Source organism: Rhopalosiphum maidis, chromosome 2, assembly GCF_003676215.2.
Source record: "Rhopalosiphum maidis isolate BTI-1 chromosome 2, ASM367621v3, whole genome shotgun sequence".
Classification (NCBI taxonomy): Eukaryota; Metazoa; Arthropoda; class Insecta; order Hemiptera; family Aphididae; genus Rhopalosiphum; species Rhopalosiphum maidis.
In genome coordinates, this window is record NC_040878.1 from 31,320,485 (window position 1) to 31,340,682 (window position 20,198).

At 26.3% G+C, this 20,198-nt stretch overlaps 1 protein-coding gene across 1 annotated transcript in view; it reads left to right on the forward strand.

Moving 5' to 3' along the window:
- The first annotated feature begins 14,694 nt into the window (after positions 1–14,694).
- Positions 14,695–20,198, forward strand: part of LOC113553878 (ATP-binding cassette sub-family G member 4-like) — a 36,312-nt gene continuing 30,808 nt past the window's right edge. Inside the window, exon 1 of the mRNA XM_026957436.1 lies at positions 14,695–14,713. The gene's annotated coding sequence lies outside the window, so the exon portion shown is untranslated. The remainder of the gene's footprint in view (positions 14,714–20,198) is intronic.

Below are 20,198 nucleotides of genomic sequence, written 5' to 3' on the forward strand. Positions count from 1 at the left end.
CTACTATTTATTATGTGTATGATTTTTGGAGAAAATAATTATAAAATAAAAAGTTGTAAATTGCAACTCTTAAAAATACGAGAGGTATAACTTAACCTAATCTATAATATATTTTTTGAATTATAATAATTATACATAGTCATATTATTCAAAATGTAATCAACAATCTATGAGGTAAAATGGAAAGTGATAATTGATGTTTTTTTAGTGTTTTTTCTGTTCATGGTTTCAGTTGTATTCTCTCGCCGTGTATAGTAAATACCTAGTATAAACACATCCATCATCGTTTTGCATGTATTTAATTATTTGAAAAATTCCTTGCCAATATTTATATATATATGTACAGTAAAACACTAAAACCTCAATAAGACGGAATCGCTTGGGACCATACAATTTTTCCGTGTTAAAAGGGTTTTCGTTTTGACGGGGTTCAAAGAAATTAATTTTCCGTATTATCTACCATGGTTTCCGTTTTACCGAAGTTCCATCTTATCGAGGTTTTACTGAATATATTTGCATACCGAATATTATATTGTGTTAGACTTCCCGAAAAACAGATGCAACCTAAAATGCACGTGTTTCACTTGTTTGTGTGTCTATATTATGGTTATGTGTATAAAATATACTATACAGCTATACCTATGTATTATTATCTTACCCTACGGCACTACGGTACTACCTGGTAGGTAACTAGTACCTATATGAAAAGTACTTCCTATAGATTGTCAAGAGCAGATTCGTAATTCTCATTTGATATTATCAGCCAAAACGGCAAAACGAATAATATTAGGTTTAGGTACTTGGTATTTTACCAAAAACAATACAAATTACATTTCGATTAATAATAATAATAATGTTTATATAACATATATATAATTTAATTCCAATCAAGTAGATTATTGTCGAAGACATGCACAGACGATGAAAAGTATGACTATAATTTAGAATAATTAAACATTTTTTTCATAAATAAATTTTAACTATAAACATTTAAGACTAATAATGTACATAGGTTTGTTAATAACTCCGTCCAATAAGTTATTTATAAGGAAACTGTATAAAAATTAAATTAAAATTTCAGTTAATCAAACATAATATTTATTCATTAATCGTATTCAAATAATTAGAAATTATTAATTTTAAAACCCTATCGTTGTATTCTTTGAAATCAGCAAAACCGTAATTGTATCTATTTAGATCTATTGTTATTCTGTCGGGTTAATTTTTCCTATTGCTTCTTCGATATACATGATGAGTGATGACTATACAAGTTCTCTATTATTGTTCTATCAATTCACAAATATCTGCATAGCTTAGTTAAATTTATAACTATAAACATTGTGGGTACTTCAGCATTGCCTAATTGTGCTTACCTAACTAATTGTTTATATTAGTAATGTTGATATTACTAATCTAGTTGAAAATTATTTATGTATTTCACGCTTTGATCAATTATTTTATTTTTTATTGTGAATGATAAAAATATGATTGTTCTAAAACGTTATTTATATCCTATTAAACAATAAGACGAAAACTTACAATATTAGATGACTGGATAAGTGATGAGTCTGACCTTAAAAATTGAGTACAAACGATCAACGTCCTTATAACTATTATTGTAAGCAGCAAGGCGGATTTCTACAGTAGGTACCAATATTATAATAGATACCTCCACATGAAAATTGTATGATTACAATTGTCGTTTTTAAGTGAACGTATAAGTCGTACAAGACAAACCTTCAAAATATATTCTTTTATTTAACGGCTAAAAAAAAAAATTATGGATTCAAAACAAATCATATGAAATGCATACCTACCTAAAGGATAAAATAATTGTGTTTATATATATGTTTTCTTAAAATGTTTTTCAGTTCTCCAACCTTCAAGTTGTTGAAATTCTAGTAGAATATAACGATATTATATAATATTCTGGAGATATATCTGCAATATTATTGGTTGGTGCAGTAAGCATTGAAAAACAAAGACCATCCATCGACATTCGACAAGCTCATTTTTAAAAATTAAACGCGTAAGTTGTTTTCTTTTAATCAAAAATGTATTAATTTACTTTTGTACTTCATTTTGTATATTTATAACGCGCTTTTATTAATGTTCGTGAATTATATTTAACTACTAAAGGTAGCCGGTAGGTACCATGTACTATGTACAAACCAATGCTAGAGTAATATTTAAAATAATGGTTAAACCAGTAAATATTTATATCCAAATGACGATATTTTTACTCATATAAATAAATTAAATCATAAAAAACACCATTGTACCTAATAATAAATAGGTATATAAAATAAAAGTATTTATATAATTCAATACTAAAATTATCTATACTTGGAAGAAGTTACTTAAATGTCATTATTCAAACAGTTTTCAAAATGTATTATACCTATCTATCATAATAATGAAATAAAAAACCGAAAAAACCAATAAAACGTGTTGGTAAATTAAACTTTTGATTCATGATTATGTAATGACTTAAAAATATAATAATAATTATATGAATACGAGTAGGTATATGGGTATACGTAAAGTTTAATTTAGTGCTTGATTTGGAAAATATATACTAGACTACTAGAGGTACTTTGAATAATAGCATACAATATGTATTTATGTAATTTATTATTTTTATTAACCATTAACTCCATACAACCCCTTACCATGAAACAATTAAAAATTTTAAACATCTAATTTTAACCAATTTCTAACTTAGAATGTTTAAAAAATAATTTCCTTGGATGAATTTTAGATTTTTTTTTTTTTGGTTTTCAAAATAATCTTCTTATAAGGATCCTTTCTTTAAATTTTAAGTCTTAGCTATTGAACATTTTATACATTTTTAACTTCAATATAATTTCCAAATGTTATTTGACAAATATAGTAATTATATGATTGATTATAGAAAAATTCATGCCACATATCTTTAATATTTAAAAAAAAAATTGAATATGAATTAATGAGAAAACTTGTATTAGATTTTCAATATAAATTTTCATAATCAAAAGAAATTTTTTTATCTATATTTACTAAAATAAAAACTAAGCATTTTTCTACTGTTGAAATTGTCTTCAGATTCAAACATACAGATACAAAAACCATATTATAAAATCAATACAGCATTTATCGCTTCGTTCAGAATCTAAAAGTAATGATAATTTGTGTATTTTTATTAAAAAATATTATTTAAAAAATGTATCATGAATAGTGCTCATAAATCCTTGGGAACACGATAGTGCAGGCATTTTCCACTGCTTAATTTGGGATTGAGAATCAGCTTTAAGCCAATCGAGTGTTGAAAACGGTGTTAGCACTACTTGAAAGGAAATGTTTCTCGCAATATATAAAGCAATGTGTCATAATAGCATATTGTAGGTACAATAGGTAGACATTACACATACATATGATTAATGTATATAAGTCACTAGGTAAGTAGGTATTATGGTACATTGACACCGAACTACTCAAGTACACAAAAATAATTTTTAGATATAGCTCTATTTATTTTTTGGGCATAAATTTTGAAAGGACTATTACTTATCACGTGGCTATGAGGTATAGAGATAAACTATAATTTAATTCATGAAGTCACCAATAATTGAATAATCTTGAGTGTACAGCGTATACACTGCACATGTTCTGACATATTACTTAAATCCTATTTATTTTGGCATCTATGTACTATATGTTTATATAGTATATTACAAATTTATAAGATATTAAAATCAAATATTTGACCGAGAATTGTCTAGTCATTTTAGCGATATGTACGATATTTGCAAAAATATTAAATATTAAATTGAACACGATGGGAAATCCTGTGCGTCAAAACTGGTTCTTATAGTGAAAAAAATTCGAAGCGGGTACCATAAATGTGAATAAACTTCCTATGACTGAGACGTCGGAGTACATGTACTCAGCACAAAATTATCCATTCAAGAAATGACGTTGTCTCTAATTTGACTCTCCATTATATACATATATATTAATTAGGTACTGTGCTATTCGTGTACCTATAGTAGGTAATTGGTTATTGACCCCGTTGAATAAATTATTATTTAAACAATATTTATCGGCGTTCGCATTATTAACTTGTCTAAGGTAGTTGAGTAAACACCACTATACATCATAATTAGGACTATGTATAGGATTTAAGACATTTAGGTATTGTAGACTTCACCGTTAGAATACCTATACGTAGAAACGTAGAATGGCTTTTTGCAGTGAGTAACAAACGCATAAATTATACTGAAAATTGCAATATATGATCCAATGGATTATGGTTAGAGCGGTTGAGAGAAAAAAATTTGTATAGGTACTTACTTGTTCAAGCGTTTGTTCCTTAGTCATTTATAATAATTCATCTAAGTATTAAGAATTTAAGTATACTCATTGCTGTTAAATTTCGTGCAGCCTTATGCGCTTACAAATAGGTAATACCTACACGTATTAAATTATATTATTAGGTATTGATAAAGAGTATACCTACACTCTTCAACAGTATAGGAATACCGTCTGCGTCTACGTCAACGAATTTTGAACGTCTTATTCCCTATAATTTATCGAAACCATAAACTATTTACGGAGAGTAGTCACGTCATTAAAATTAGTTTTTATTAGTTAGAACGATAAATTTGAGCGAGAACAAGAATCCCGTCTCGTCTGGGATTAAAAATTTGGTTTGATTTCCAAGGGCCACATTTTTGTGGTTGTTTCTGTAATAACTGCAATATAAGACAAGTATAAACATTCTTTTTAAAATATTACGTGATTTTTTAAAAACAATAATTTACTTGTATAACTGTATAAGATTATATTTATAAAATTAACTCTTATACTTAGGTATATAATAATATATAATACAATATCTACTAAATAATTTTTATTATTACTGTTAAGTGTTAATTTATACTTAAACTTTACTGTGGCATCATGACTTTTTTAATAAATTCAATTATTTCTTATTAATAAAATTAATTAGTTTTATTCATGAATTATGATAATATGAAATTATACAATTATTAGAACATTTTTAAATATAATTTCTTATTACATATGTGTAAATGTTACATTTAGCGCTATTACACGGACTCACGGTTCTCAAACTAAATTTTATGCTTAGCAGAAACGCCGTGTAATAAAATTAATGTCGATAGATATTGGAATTGAACTTAATTCGTTTTTGTCGAAATCGGAATATCTATACGTATGATATTAAATTAAGTAATAACTGCCGTATGCTATCTACATTCGATAGTGTTTAATTACATATTATTATTATTATTTTTAACGACGAAACTTGTGTTCAATTTTTAAATTGAACACAAGTTTAAAAAGTTAAAAAACTCGTAAACTATTTCAAAATTTAATTTTTTATATAAAATTAAGCACTGCGGGTAAAATGTGTGATCGTAAAATAGAAGGCACTTTTAAAAATCAATGAAAATAAAATCTAATGGGTTAAATCATTAATCAAACTCTAAATAATACCTATGATGCAAAAAAAAAACGGGGCTGTCAATAGTAGTGCTTATAGCTGATAGCATGCGATTGGATCATTAACCATTTTTTATAGATATTTTTTTGTGAACAGCATCATATACGATTCATGTGCCATCATTACATTTTATAAATATATAAAGGGTGGAAACTCTAGGGTCCAATATCTAACCTTAATCGTTAATGCATGCAAAATGTATTAATTAGGTACTATAATATTAATTATTGTTACTCTTAAACACAAGTGACATGAATTATCGCTAGGTTTAACAAAAGGTTATGTAAAGGGCGTACGTATTTACATATCAGGTATAGCTGTATAGGTATTCTAAATAATGAGTACTGTTTAAACGAGAGTTGGTTCACCTTTAACACTTTTTAGGTCATTTTCGTAGAACCTTTAGATGATTTGAAAAATTTCATCGTACCGCACGGAATACTATTACTACCTATATAAGAGGTTGGTAACCTTTTTAACTATGAAGACCTAACCTACATGTATAAGTAATAAATAGGAAAAAAATTAAATCAAATATTAATAGTGCAAAATTGTAAATCAATGCGATTTCTGTAACTGCAATATATTTGTTAGTTTTTAATGTCAGTTTGCAAACTTGTGGTTGAGATTCGTAAATATCAAGTTTAAATGTTTATCGCTAAAATAGTAAAGTGTGAAGTGTTTATTTTTCCTATAATTTATAATTGAAAATGTCTGCTTATTTGTATATGTACTTGTAAAGTTTAAAACGTTTTTTGTACAAATTATCTGATTTGTTAAAATGTATATATAGCCTACATAGAAAGACAAATATTTAAAGTTGAGATAAGTTAAATTTTAAGCTTTCCGAAAAGAAGTTAAAACGTCGTAATTTTGAAATTGAATGATTTCCATGATATGTGTATATGTAAATTGTTGTTGACAATTATTGACATAATTTATGTTTACTTTAAAAGAAGGATTCCGTAATAATTGTATTTCTTTATCATGCTTATAAAAATTATCAAATTTTGTCTAAAATTATTTTTGCAATTGTTTATTAATATTTGAAAACTTGGTTTTAGTTAAATCCCACTGCAAAAGTTTTATAACAAATTCAATCGCATATATACAGCACGAAAAATGGTAAATGTTTTGATTCAAATTAGTATATATATATATCTGACATCAAAATATCTTTTACCTTGTAATTTTATTTTAAAACCATTGAAAAATATTATAATATCTATTCAATTTTTAAATTGAGAATCCATGTTTCGTTTGATAGTTTAGAAACAATTTCATATTTGTATACATAAACATTCCTATTTCCAATCATAGATATAAAAATCGTTTAAGTGCTATAGTAGTATAATCAACTATCTGATTTTGTAAAATATATGACGGCTTTATACTTCGATTCAATTTAAACCAAAAATTGTTGTAATTGACTATGACTCAAACCATTCAACCAAAATGTATTGAAGAAATTATAGCAGTCATAAATTTTTTCCATACGAGAACTTTACAACACAATGTTTCTTGGCTTTATTCTCAGCTAAAAAAATATAAATCATCCCAATGAATTATTGAAAAGTTGATGTTTATCACAATATTTTCTTTTTTCAGTCTCCATAATTATGTTAATGAAGTCATTAATTAAATTACGAAACCATTACAAATGGACGCAGTTACATATACACGGAATACGCACGCGTTACAGTCACGGGTTACATTAATCGCTACAGTCGTGAAGTATGATCGTTTTTATCTTAACTCCTACTGGAAATACGTGAGCGCCGAACGTGTATAAACAACTATATTAGATTTCTGGAAAAATCCCATAAATATTTATAAATTATATGTTTTTATTTCTTTTTATACAGTTTTTTTATTAAATCATGGTAGTAATATGATACTAAGTAAATTAGATTAAAGTTAAAGATAACAATATAAATTAACTAAATATATATAATTATAATAGTTCTACAATATATATTTTAAGTGAGAGAAAAGTAGAGTTCCATATCGGCTTGCTATTTTAAAACGACTGAGTGGTTGGTTTTTTTCATAGTAAGACTGAAACGAGGGGGCAGAACAACGTAAGGTGCAATAATTCCCTGTACATAATTCAATAATTATTTTAATATTCATTGATTCGTTTCGATATGAATACTTCAAGTTCGAAATAAACATACCAACCGCAGTTATACACTAGTGACTAGTTAGTATGGGTACGCACTGTCGTATCTGCAGTATACCCACTACATATTACGTGTCACTCGAACCACCGTCGCGAGTCTCTTGTACGCAAGCGATATCTTTAATAATCTATACGCGATGACGATGGACTTTAATGGGTCTTGCGTAATATCGTTTTATCACTCACGGCTTAGATATAGTGCAAGACGGAATGCCAAATGACACCACAACACAACGACTTATGGTGAAAAAAAATAGACAGCAACAAAGTAATTAGTAAAAAATAAGAAAACGAATTAACCGCTGTTCTCCGATGTCGATATATTTTCATTAACATAACAAGTATTACGTCATAGACCACTTGTTACACTGCAGCGAATCGCCAACCGTAATAACTATAACAATATAATACTCGTGTTATTATTTTTATTATAGCGTTCAGTCAACAGATTTGCGGCCGTACGTACATATTATGTACATCCCGGGGATAATGATATACAGCACAGTGTACCCGACAACTACTGTAGATCGTATCACTTATGTCTTATGCATCAATTCCAGCATATTATTAGCAAGGATTTAATAATGACACATGAAAAAACGCTTCGAAAACGAACTTTTCCTGTTCGCGAGCATAACAACAATATAATATGTATGTATACATGCATATAGCTATGGGTAATAATACGTATTATATTATTATTACGGTGCCTATACACCTACTATTATATCGAAACAACACCACTTGCTATGCGACGTGCCATAGCCGCTGTATCGCGGGTATACCGTCATTATAGACTGGCCGGCTCGCACGAAAAAATAATGACGTTTCACGTAATAACACCTGTGCGCGGACGATCGCAAGGCGTATTGTGTTTACGACGTGCGTTTCGCAATATACTCATATATATTATATTATAATTCGGTTGCACACACCGCAGCGCACGGCGCGATGGTTGCTGGAAAACTGCTTTACGGTCCCGGCGCGTACGGCGCGGGGTAGGTACATAATGATATATCAAATAATAATTGCGCGATAGGTAATGATAATGTCCGCCGTTGATTAAAAATAGTACAAGTGATAATCAATATCATTATTTTCGCACGCATGATATAGGATTCCGTTCGCGCGGATTCGGGAAAAAAAAACGGACGGTCTGCGTCAGCGCCGCAACAATCTACTCGCGGATAACTACCATACAACTGGCCGGCCAGCGCGCTATGATTATACTATTATAATATTGCGTATGGGTACCAGCTACGCGTATACTTATAGGTACCTATAATGGTATATATTAATAATATGATCGTTGATCGATTAAACACGATGATGCGAAACAGTAATGATTCCTCCGAGCGTCGTTTCCTCTATAATTTGTGCCCGACCGTGTAGGTACGTATTATATATTACGCATATGCGCGCAGAGTTGCGATAACTTTGTCGGACAGCGATTTTGACGTAAGAGTTTATAATATTATAATCGTCGTCGGATCCGAGAACGATATATTATTATCCTCGGGTCCCGAACCGCCTGGATTCAACCTGCGTCATTCGTGTCCGAAATCTGCGAATAATAATTATTATCATCTATATTATTATTATCGAGTACTGACGCAACTACGCAAGTGGCCGCGTAAAATACTCGACATTATGTTATATTCTATGTACGCGGTTGGCCGGGGAACTGTAGACCAATTTTTCACCGTAAAATGGAATATCTCCGGTTACACGGCCAAGAATACACGGGTACAGTGCGATTATTCTCGTGGCAGCGATCCGAATGATCAATTCCTTCGAATCACTGCGTTTGCACCTTTTTTTATCCAAAGTCCCAGTTAGTATATTATGTTGTTAATATTCTTATATGTTACGTATATACCACGTTACTACATAGTACATAATTTGGATCAATTCTATAGGTCAGGGATTTTCAAACTTTTATAAACACTGTACCCCTTTTTTACCAATACATTTTTTTGAGTACACCTTCTTAGTTACTAAACTAAAATATATATAAATAAATTTAAAGACTTACATACATGTTAGCTAGACTTGTACCCCTTAAAAAATTTCGAGTACCCCCAAGGGGTACGCGTACCACAGTTTGAGAAACACTGGTATAGGTACTTATTGATATAATACGATTAGTCAATCGTAAACGATCATAAATTCATAAACATTTCGTCGTCGAATTGTATATATTATTGTCGACGTTTTTTAATAGAAAAAATCAAAATGTTGTGTCACCATGGATTGCAAGCTAGTGCGGCAATGACCATTTGTTTGCGGTGATTTTATTATTATTTAACTTTTGAACTTATATACCAATATTATTGGACAACTGTCACAGTTTAACCGAAATAACTCAACCACGTCATTCTAAAAAAATGGTCACTACGGACGAATGCTTATTATCGATTTCAACAATCAGTAATAAAATTTAAACAATACATTTTATAGTGTTAGTATACAAAGCTATTAATTGAATTGCAACCACTTTCATTATCGTTAAAAATCAACGTTTTTGGAAATTCACTTACACATTTTTTGAAGAAAAAAAATGATACTTTTATAATACTTACTGTTTTGTAATGAATTCTATTTATTTAAAGTAAATTATTGCCCCAAAACATTAATATTTTTCTAAAAAACAAATCTTTATCTTTATACGATTCACATCGTTTTTAATATTTATTCGATTATTGTATGCTATTCATAAACGCATACGAAACTACAGTTGTACAAACATATTATACATGTCAACATTTGAACTATTGTGAATACCTACTAACAATAGCTAATTAGTAACCTATACCATTAAACAAATTTTGTTTAATGACATATCTAATTATGTTAATATACGATGTTATAATGTTATATATTAATAATTATTTTAATTGTTTTATGCATATTAGACATTGTTCCTATATTGGAATATTACATATTTACGTACATTCAACAGAGTGGTAGTAATAAGGATTTAACAAATATAATACCACTTTATAACTGACTTTTATTCTATACACTACATAATTATTAATATGGTATGGTCCAATCAAATTAACCCATCAGATTCAATTCACTCGGCTGTAACTTTGTATAATTGTTTATGCTATAGGTAATTAATAATAAGATATAGAATTTATTTATTTAAATTTGATCTATTTTCATCTATACCTTTCAAAAAAAAAAAAAAATCAAAGCACAACTTTATAAGCGTTGTTTAATAAGCGAACGTTAATTTGAACACATTCAGGAACATGTATATTATTTATTTAATTTGAAGTTTCTCCGATCTCTGTATACACTATACACTATACATCAATATTCAATCGTTCGTTATGATATACAATCTATCATAATATATTCACATAAATCATCTGTTACTGCAGTCTACAGTTTATCGCATTGTTGTTTATAGTTTCATTTTTTGTTATTTTTTTAATATCTTATAAGTCTTGTTCAAATTAATGAGATGTATTTTTTTTACTAACACACTATAATATAGATATTAAAATTTAAAACTATGACTTATAGTTAACTGAAATATTTAAATTCTTAACTAAACTGTTATAGTTTTTGTTCCGTTTCTAAGTGTATTATAAAAAAATTACAACAAAATTGTATAACTTATACATTATACGGTTGCTTCAATCATAGTTCTATCTTCTATAGTAAATTCACATGACGTATCACATATTTTTCAAGGCTTAAGAGATTATAGCTAAACGATTTTTAACAAATATAGTATAATGTATTATGTAATATATGTAATTATATTATTATATATAACAATCTAGATGTTGTATAAATTAATGTATATAACTAGTCGACGTTATTAGTATTTCCTATATATTAAAGAGATGTATGATAAGTTGTAAGAAAATGTAACTACGTATGTATCTATGTGTGGATGGAAACGTGTGACGATTAACTTAAAAATAATTAATAGCTATAAAATGTTATATTCTTTACTTAAAAGTTAAAACTAAGAATAAAATATAAGTATATATGAATCAATTTACCGTCATAATTGTGAACTGTGGAGTAGGTATCTACCAACCATACCGTCCATACTATACGTCAACGTAAATGTCACCAATAATCACAGAGCATAAGATGTTGAACATCAAAACACATATTAATACTTAATAGTTAACAAATTAATATTCTTAAAAAACACAGGATACCTAATCAACCTAATATTATGGTGTAATAAGTTTATACAAATGTACGCATTTATATTAAAGTAAAATTTCTAAAAAGATTATTACGCAAAATAATTCATGTAATGGAAGCTTACTAAAATAAAAAAAGTAGACTTTAATAATTACTTGTGCTAAATCAATTCCAAAAATATCCACACTTTATCTACATTAAATAAAGTTCGTAAATTTGAATTCTACTTATATATATATATAATATATAAGATTGTAGGATAGCAGACGATACAAGTAAGATTATAAAATAAAAGTGTTTATTGACATGAAACATTATAAAGGTATCTAAACATAAATTAATAATAAAATAATTATTATCGTATAAACTTAACCTTGAGTAGTTTCTATGCATTTTTACAATTTAATATGTGTTTTAAGCACAAATGTATGCGATGTATTTATTGAATAGGTACCTAACGCCCACCTATAAATTGTTTTCTTAATAGATAATGACCAACATATTTTTAAGAATATAATAATATATCATTTTTGTTTTTAAAATACCCTTAAGTATTAGCAATAGAAAAGAAGCTCAATACGTATTTCCTGAATAGATAACTTGGTTTCGTATTTTATGAATTTGCTTTTCTTTAGTAAAACCAAACTAATCAAAATTATTCCGCCAAAAATAGACAACATTTTTTACCTTAGAGTTGTTCGACAATCGTGCGATTTATTGACAACTATTTTTTCTATTTACTAATAATAAATAACAATTAACAATAGTTTAAAAGATAATACAAACCAATTATTTATCACAGTATTTCAATTGAAATGCCTAACAACTTAGATATACTTATAATACTATTATACTCTACTTGCATTAAGAGGATGTCACACATTGTTTGTTTTCTCTCCCTGACCCACACGCAACATAGACAAAACGCATTTACGCAGTCTGAGTAGAACTCGCTCAATTTTGATTCTAGAGTAAATATACCTGTAATAAAATTAAATTTTGATAATATTTCTGAGTTGAAGACGATGATTTTTTTTAAAAAAAATTAAAATTTTTAAAATGTAAAAGTTATTTAAAAATGTAGTAATTTATAGTTATTTCTAAACGATATAATTAACGCTGTATCGGGAATAATAGAAAAAACTCGTAGTCTTGTACTCAGAAATATTATCAAAATTTGATTTTATAATAGGTATATTTACTTTAGAACCAAAATTGAGCGAGTTCTACTCAGACTGCGTAAATGCGTTTTGTCTATGTTGCGCGTGGGTCAGGGAAAGAAAACAAACAGTGCATTGACATCCTCTTAATACAGATTCTCGATTCGTTAAATATTTAAATATTAACTGCATAACGATCACTTGTTTTTACTCGTTTAGTCATTTATCATTAACAAAATATTATAATAATTGACCTATAAACAGATACCAGTATATCTACCGCATAAGACATAATAATACAAACACAATACCAACGATTCCAGTTGATTGGTTTTACATTTTTACCTATACAGATTTATCTATTGCATGTACAATGTCAAATGTCAAATAAACGACGGAGTATGTATAAATAAATGTATGCAGGTTAGATACATTATATTATATAGGTATAATAGCCAACAGCGGTATTGTTTCAGAACTCATTGAGTGTTTTGAATAAGAATTTTTTTTTATTAAGATTATTAAGGTTATATAATTATGCGTATTATTTCCATCTGTATATAATTTATTGGACAAAAAAAACTGCATTCGCGGCATAGTGCAGTGTAATATCATACGTATAATATAGCGTATAGTGTGTCACTGCCGTGTACGAGAAGGTTATTATACTCGCTGCAGAGAGTATCCACAAGTTATAATGCTTATGTGTTGTTTTTATTGTGATGCGAATTTTAGTCGATTTTTTTTTGTCCTCAGATGCAAACATTATATTACAATCTCAATTTTCAAATCTCAAAGTTGTTACAGCTATCATAAATATATTATATTTACTACATTATCGAAATAAGTAAATTCAAATAGTGTTCAACATATTTTACAGCCAGTGTATACCTGTTTAAGGTCATGGAAACAAACAAAACTGTCATATTATCATACTAAAACATGTAGATAACCATAAATGTGTGTGTTATTGTAAATATTATAAGCTGATTAAAATGTATATTATTTAACCACATACTATCATTTTTATTATGCTAAACATTGCATGTTGTACCTAACCGTATACAATATAGTCACTATGAGTTCATTAAAACATATCAATACAATAATTAATAATAATATTTTTAATGCTTTAATTGTTTTATCTAATTGACTTAAAATATAGGTAAGTACATCCATATTTTATAATATATACCTATGAAACTACTCAACATATGGGATATTTTTGACCGACTATACGTGTCCTTTACCTTGTAATTCATTTTCATTGCAAAGTTATTACAATATCCAAACTATATTATACAGCGGTCGAGCAGTCATACACCCTACCTAATTTTGATACTAATATTATTATACATGAATATATATCTAGTGACTAGTTTTATTTTTTCGTGATTGACTACATCGACACGCGCTTATATTTTTTGATCGAAACCCGTCTAACATCGTTCATGTTGTGATTTTTATAGTCAGATAGTTAGTGAGTGGTCTACCGTGCATAAATTACATCTCACACGTTTAATTGTAAGAAAATATTTGTTACGTTTTTTAAATTCATTTATCCTACCGATATTTTTGATAATAATTTTTTGGTGCGTATAAAAGTTGGTCTAAAGTTTTTATAATTACCTATATAATTAATATAACTATACAATACATTATTGAAATATTAAAAATCGATATCAGGTATGGTACACGCATATTATGTTAATTTAATACAATTTATATTTACTTGTATAATATTGAATAATATAATTTTTATTTATTCATAATTAATTTGGATAAGATAAATATTATACTATGATGATTTATATCATATTAAAAATAATTAAAGAACGTTTATACAAATATCCAAACGTAAAATAAATTATATTATATAGTAAATATAATGATTAATCATTAGCATAATAACATAATTTATAATAATTTTAATGTACATGCAATATTCGTGACAATTGTTGACATTGAATCAAGTAGGTAGGTAAAGTAAGTAGACACAGTGTAGTATCTAAGTCTCGGAAGGCTGAGGTGTATTTATTTATATTGGAGGCCTTTAAAAAAAACTAAAAAAGAAAATACTTCTATTCGATAATCTAAGTCACCGACATTTTTTCATGTTGCTCTTTTAAAAATTTTCCAATAAACTATTTAAAAATATTAGTATATATGGTATAATAAACATTTATATTTTTTTAATATGTGTGTATAAAATAAAGACGGCAAGATCAATATACTATAACCTATAATACAGTAACTGGGTATTTATAATATAAAATAGGTACCTATGTATAAACTATTTAGGCATTTGTATATTTTTTATAAATTCATATTTTTTAAAATTGTATTATGTGTACCAGTGTCAATGTCATAATAAGAAACAATTTTTAACAAATTCAACAATTTAATTTAGTTGTCAGTTTTATGCTTGTAAAATTGGAAAGAAAAAATTTTAAAAGGACAATACCTATATTTAATTTAGCACAATCATGTTGCAGTTGTTTGCAGATAAAAAGGTAAAACGGGCACAATCATTTTGAAGATACAGAAATTGTTTACAATAGTGTTGTTTTATTTAGAAATTACATTTGATTATATTATAGTATAGTAGTATATTTTTTAGAAAGAAATTCATATGAAATGTTTAAGTTATGTTATGTTTACAGTCACGTGCTCGTGATTTATTTATAATCTTATTTTAAAATTTATTATGAAAATAGGTTTTCCTTTTTATCATTTCAGTATAATACATTAATATTTTTACTGATATAAAGCTGGAAAGATTTTTTTTCGTAGACTATAAGTTCTAGGTATAATTTAATCTGATATAAAATGTATTTACGTAAATAATATCAAACACTATCACTAAGTTATATTCAAATATTAACTCCTTATTACTTTATTAAGGCTACCTGGTACTATAATAGTTGGTTGATGGTCGATAGGCATATTAATTTTAAATGAAGTGTGGAGATAACTGAATAACAACCTTGTAGATTTTAGGAAATCATTAAAATATAGTATTGTCTTAATAAATTAATCCAAAAACACAGTATAGTTTGTTTGTAAGTTAATAAAAACTGTCATTTATATTTTTTAAGAGTTTGGTGTGTGTGTTACTTAATACGAAAAGACACAAAATATCAAGGTTTTTTAGAAGTTGTTTTTTAAAAATAAAATACATAATAATTAGAAAAATAATCTAAATTAAAATATATAGCTTAAATTCCATCTTTTCTTTGATAGTATGTGAACGCTCTGAACTACGATTCTAATGTAGTTATTTAATATTCATATAATAAGATTTTACTTAATGTAAATGATGTACATTTTATTGAAATAGCAATACAAACATTAAACCTTAAACATTTAAAACAAATATTTTACATAAATATTAGGTAAATGTATATACTTTATATATAATACATAATAATATGAATATATAATGTATCAACATTTAAATAGTTTCTAATTATTATGTATCGATTTTTATTCATCGGTAAATATCAATGAAGGTGTTAGTAGATATTAATGAATAATGAACAATCAGAGTTAAAATTTAAAAATACCATATCCAAATTTTATTCGTATATATATATATATATATATATATATAAATATACATTAAATACTTACTGGTTGTGAAACTATCTAAGCTATGTAGCTTTTATAGGTAAGAAAAAATAAAATATTTTATAAACCTATAAATTATCGTATTGAGACCAATTACCCAAAATTATCTGATTTCTCAAAATTATTGATTTAAGTATAATATATAATATATTAAGTATAGTAAAATAAATATTACGACATGTAGTAAGCAATACAGTGATCTTAATAGCCACTGACTATTGTAAAGTTGTAGATATCTAGTGGAATTCGAAAAAAGAGAAACATTTATATATTATATAATGACTACTATTTCTTAATTTTAAACTATTAAAAATCTTTTAATTTGGTATCATAATAGTAATAATATTTTTTTTAATTAAACTTAAAATTCATCTCATGTTAATCTGAGGGTACTTGCAACTAATTTTATGTTTTTAATTTTTTTAATATTTTATGCTTTATAGTCAAAATATAACAGTATTTAACTACACATCGTACATACGTAAACATATTATTTAAAGCTAGTTCAAATTTTATTTCACTGTATTTTAATATAAAATATAACAAATGAGATATTTGCATTGATATTATTGCTACTTTTAAGTAAGTGAGCATTTCATTAGGTTAGTTTATAAAAAAAAATAATTGTTTATAACTGTCAGAGTAGTATTAAGAAAAATATAATTGTAAATAAAATAGTAAAAATATTTAAATAAATATTCAAAATTATTTTTAACAAGTATTTATGGAAATAGAAATACTCGATACATATAATTTAATTAGCTTTTGCACTATACCTATTATTTGTGCAGGAATTATGCCTAATTTGTATATAGTCTGTCCATAAGAGTAAAAGTGACTAGGATTTTTCGGGGATTTAATAAAATGTTTATACTTAAGAATAAGAATCTATTGAATGGTGACATTTATACCAAAAATATAGAGGAATTTTGTTGCATTACAAAGTTTAAATATACCAATATACGTAAGAATACCTACTGCGTATAATTACTAATTAGGCATGTCAAAAGGAAAATGAATATTTGCGGCTTGTAATTATTTTGAGTATATAATATAATCTTATCTTAATGGTCATAAAAAATTTAATTTTCTCTTAGGTCTATCTCATTTTTGGTATGTTAATTAAACTAATAAACGTCATCCAATCGTTTTCCAAAATATTAAAATAACTATGCAAATTTAATATATATAAACAAAAAACTGACAGCAATAAAATAATGCTAATTAAATTAGTTATATACTAAAATATAAATAAACTTTGGTTATAAAACTAGATCAACAAATAAATATAATATTATTATCAATAAAGAATAAATTAATCAATAATTGGTTAGGATGAAAATTGTTATAATTCTTAAAAGAGTATGCGAACACAATTAAACCTACTAAGGAATTTGTTAATATAAATAAATAGTTCTGAAAATATGTTTTAAACAAAAAACGATTTACTATATAATTATTTAATTAATAGTTTTAATTTCATGCTATAACATCTTAGTGCATAACAGTAAAGATAAATATCTGAACACAGAAAAGTAGAGAATAATTAAACAGTCTCATAAATTTACAAGTTTGAATGACCTCCTATTGTCAAGTAGAAGGTTAAATATTATATTAAAAATTAGAGTTAAAGTATCCATTTCCGTGGATTTAATTAGAGTTGACTAAAAAAATATTATTTATTTATTCTAAAATATTTTCTAGGTAAATTCTTTATGTCTTGAAAATTTATCATTGTTTAAAGATTTATAACTAACGAGTACTCTGTACAGCGAGAGGACGCTATGTGGCGCAACAAAAATCGGTTCTCCTGGCTCTGCAGCCATCAACACAAATTTCACTATAGCAGGGTGTCACTTGGATATTTACAGAATCGGCGCTAAAATACGTGTTATCTCGTTGGATAGAGTCAAGAGTATATTCTAGAATTTTCAAACTAAACTTCTTATCAAACACGTTTCCAAATACAAATTCATAATTAATCATAATTGATCCACCCCTGGTGCAATAAATAATTATTAAATTTGGTGTACGATTTTATGAAAAAATATTTTATGTCGTTAAATTGTTTGATTTAACTTTCATGAAAATCGAATGATTACCTATATAAGAATATCCATAGTTTGTTTATAAATTATTAATCTAACAAGTAAATAATTATACATTATATGTTAAAATTGTTATAGTAAACCCATAAAATAAATAAATTATAATTATAGAAACAAAATTTAAATCTTGCTCATGGAAATATTGAAAAAATATTATTTAGACAAGTATATACATTAAAATAAGTAGATAGATACTATACCTATCACATTTTTATTCTATAATTACATACCAATATATTAAAGCTTATAATGCCGAAATATTTTTATTTTGCACTACATTTTGAAGGAAATCGATTTAGTATCCCCTTGACCTATTGTTACTGTACATACATACATTATTATTATAAGCAAACCAAATAAATATAAATAAATATATCTTATCGATATAGTTCTTTAGTAGAAAATAGATTATTATTTGAGAGAACCAGTTGGATAAATAATTGTTGATGTTCTGGACCATACAATATGTTATAAGGTCAGATGAAATGCATATAATATCAATTAAATTAAATGAAAAAACTAAACTAATAGCTACACATAAATATTATTAATATTTGTAATTACAGTAAAAGTGGTTTGACTTGATTTAATAAAGTATAATTTGATTATTTGCTGTTATCATTGACAATGAGTAAAATCTTACATTTTATGATCCTAACCTTCATTCCTCGTAGTAAATATTCGTTAAAAATTTCACTATTTCACTATTTTAACATTTTTGTTTGTTATTTTTGGATCTAAACTATGCCAATGACGATTCAAAACATCAAGGATGCTATTTATATTAAATTGTCGATAAAATTTAAATTGAAAATAATTGTTCATACAATTGTTTAATAAAAAAAGTAAATTTATCTTTAGACATAATCTTTATAGATAACAAAAAAAATATATATATATATATGAAAAAAATAACATACTGTTAAGCAAAAGTTGTTATAAGTTGCTACTTTATTACAAAGATTTATTTTGACTATATAAGTATGTAAATGTATGAACAGTGAACACCTAGCTACTGCTTATTAATTACTTCCTATATTAAATGACTCTTACATCTTGAATTATATATAATCAATAAATTTAAACATATTTTTCTGGATACTGAAGAGTAAAACTTCTTTATTTGAGAATAGTTTTGATCTTGAAAAAAGTATTAAATAAATATTTTTTTTATAATTAAAAATATGAAATATTAACATAGTTGCATACCAGTAGAATAACGTTTCTAGTATTAAAATAAGTATTATTTTATTTAAAATTTAATTGATAATTGGATAGTGGACATTCCAGTTATGTGAAAATATCATTCATCTCATATCTGAAAACAATGCGATTATTTCCCTGAGAAAATTAATAAATTCCATGTGATGTAACATGTATGTATTATAATAAATAATTACACCTTTAATATTTATTTTGCGTTTAAACATTTT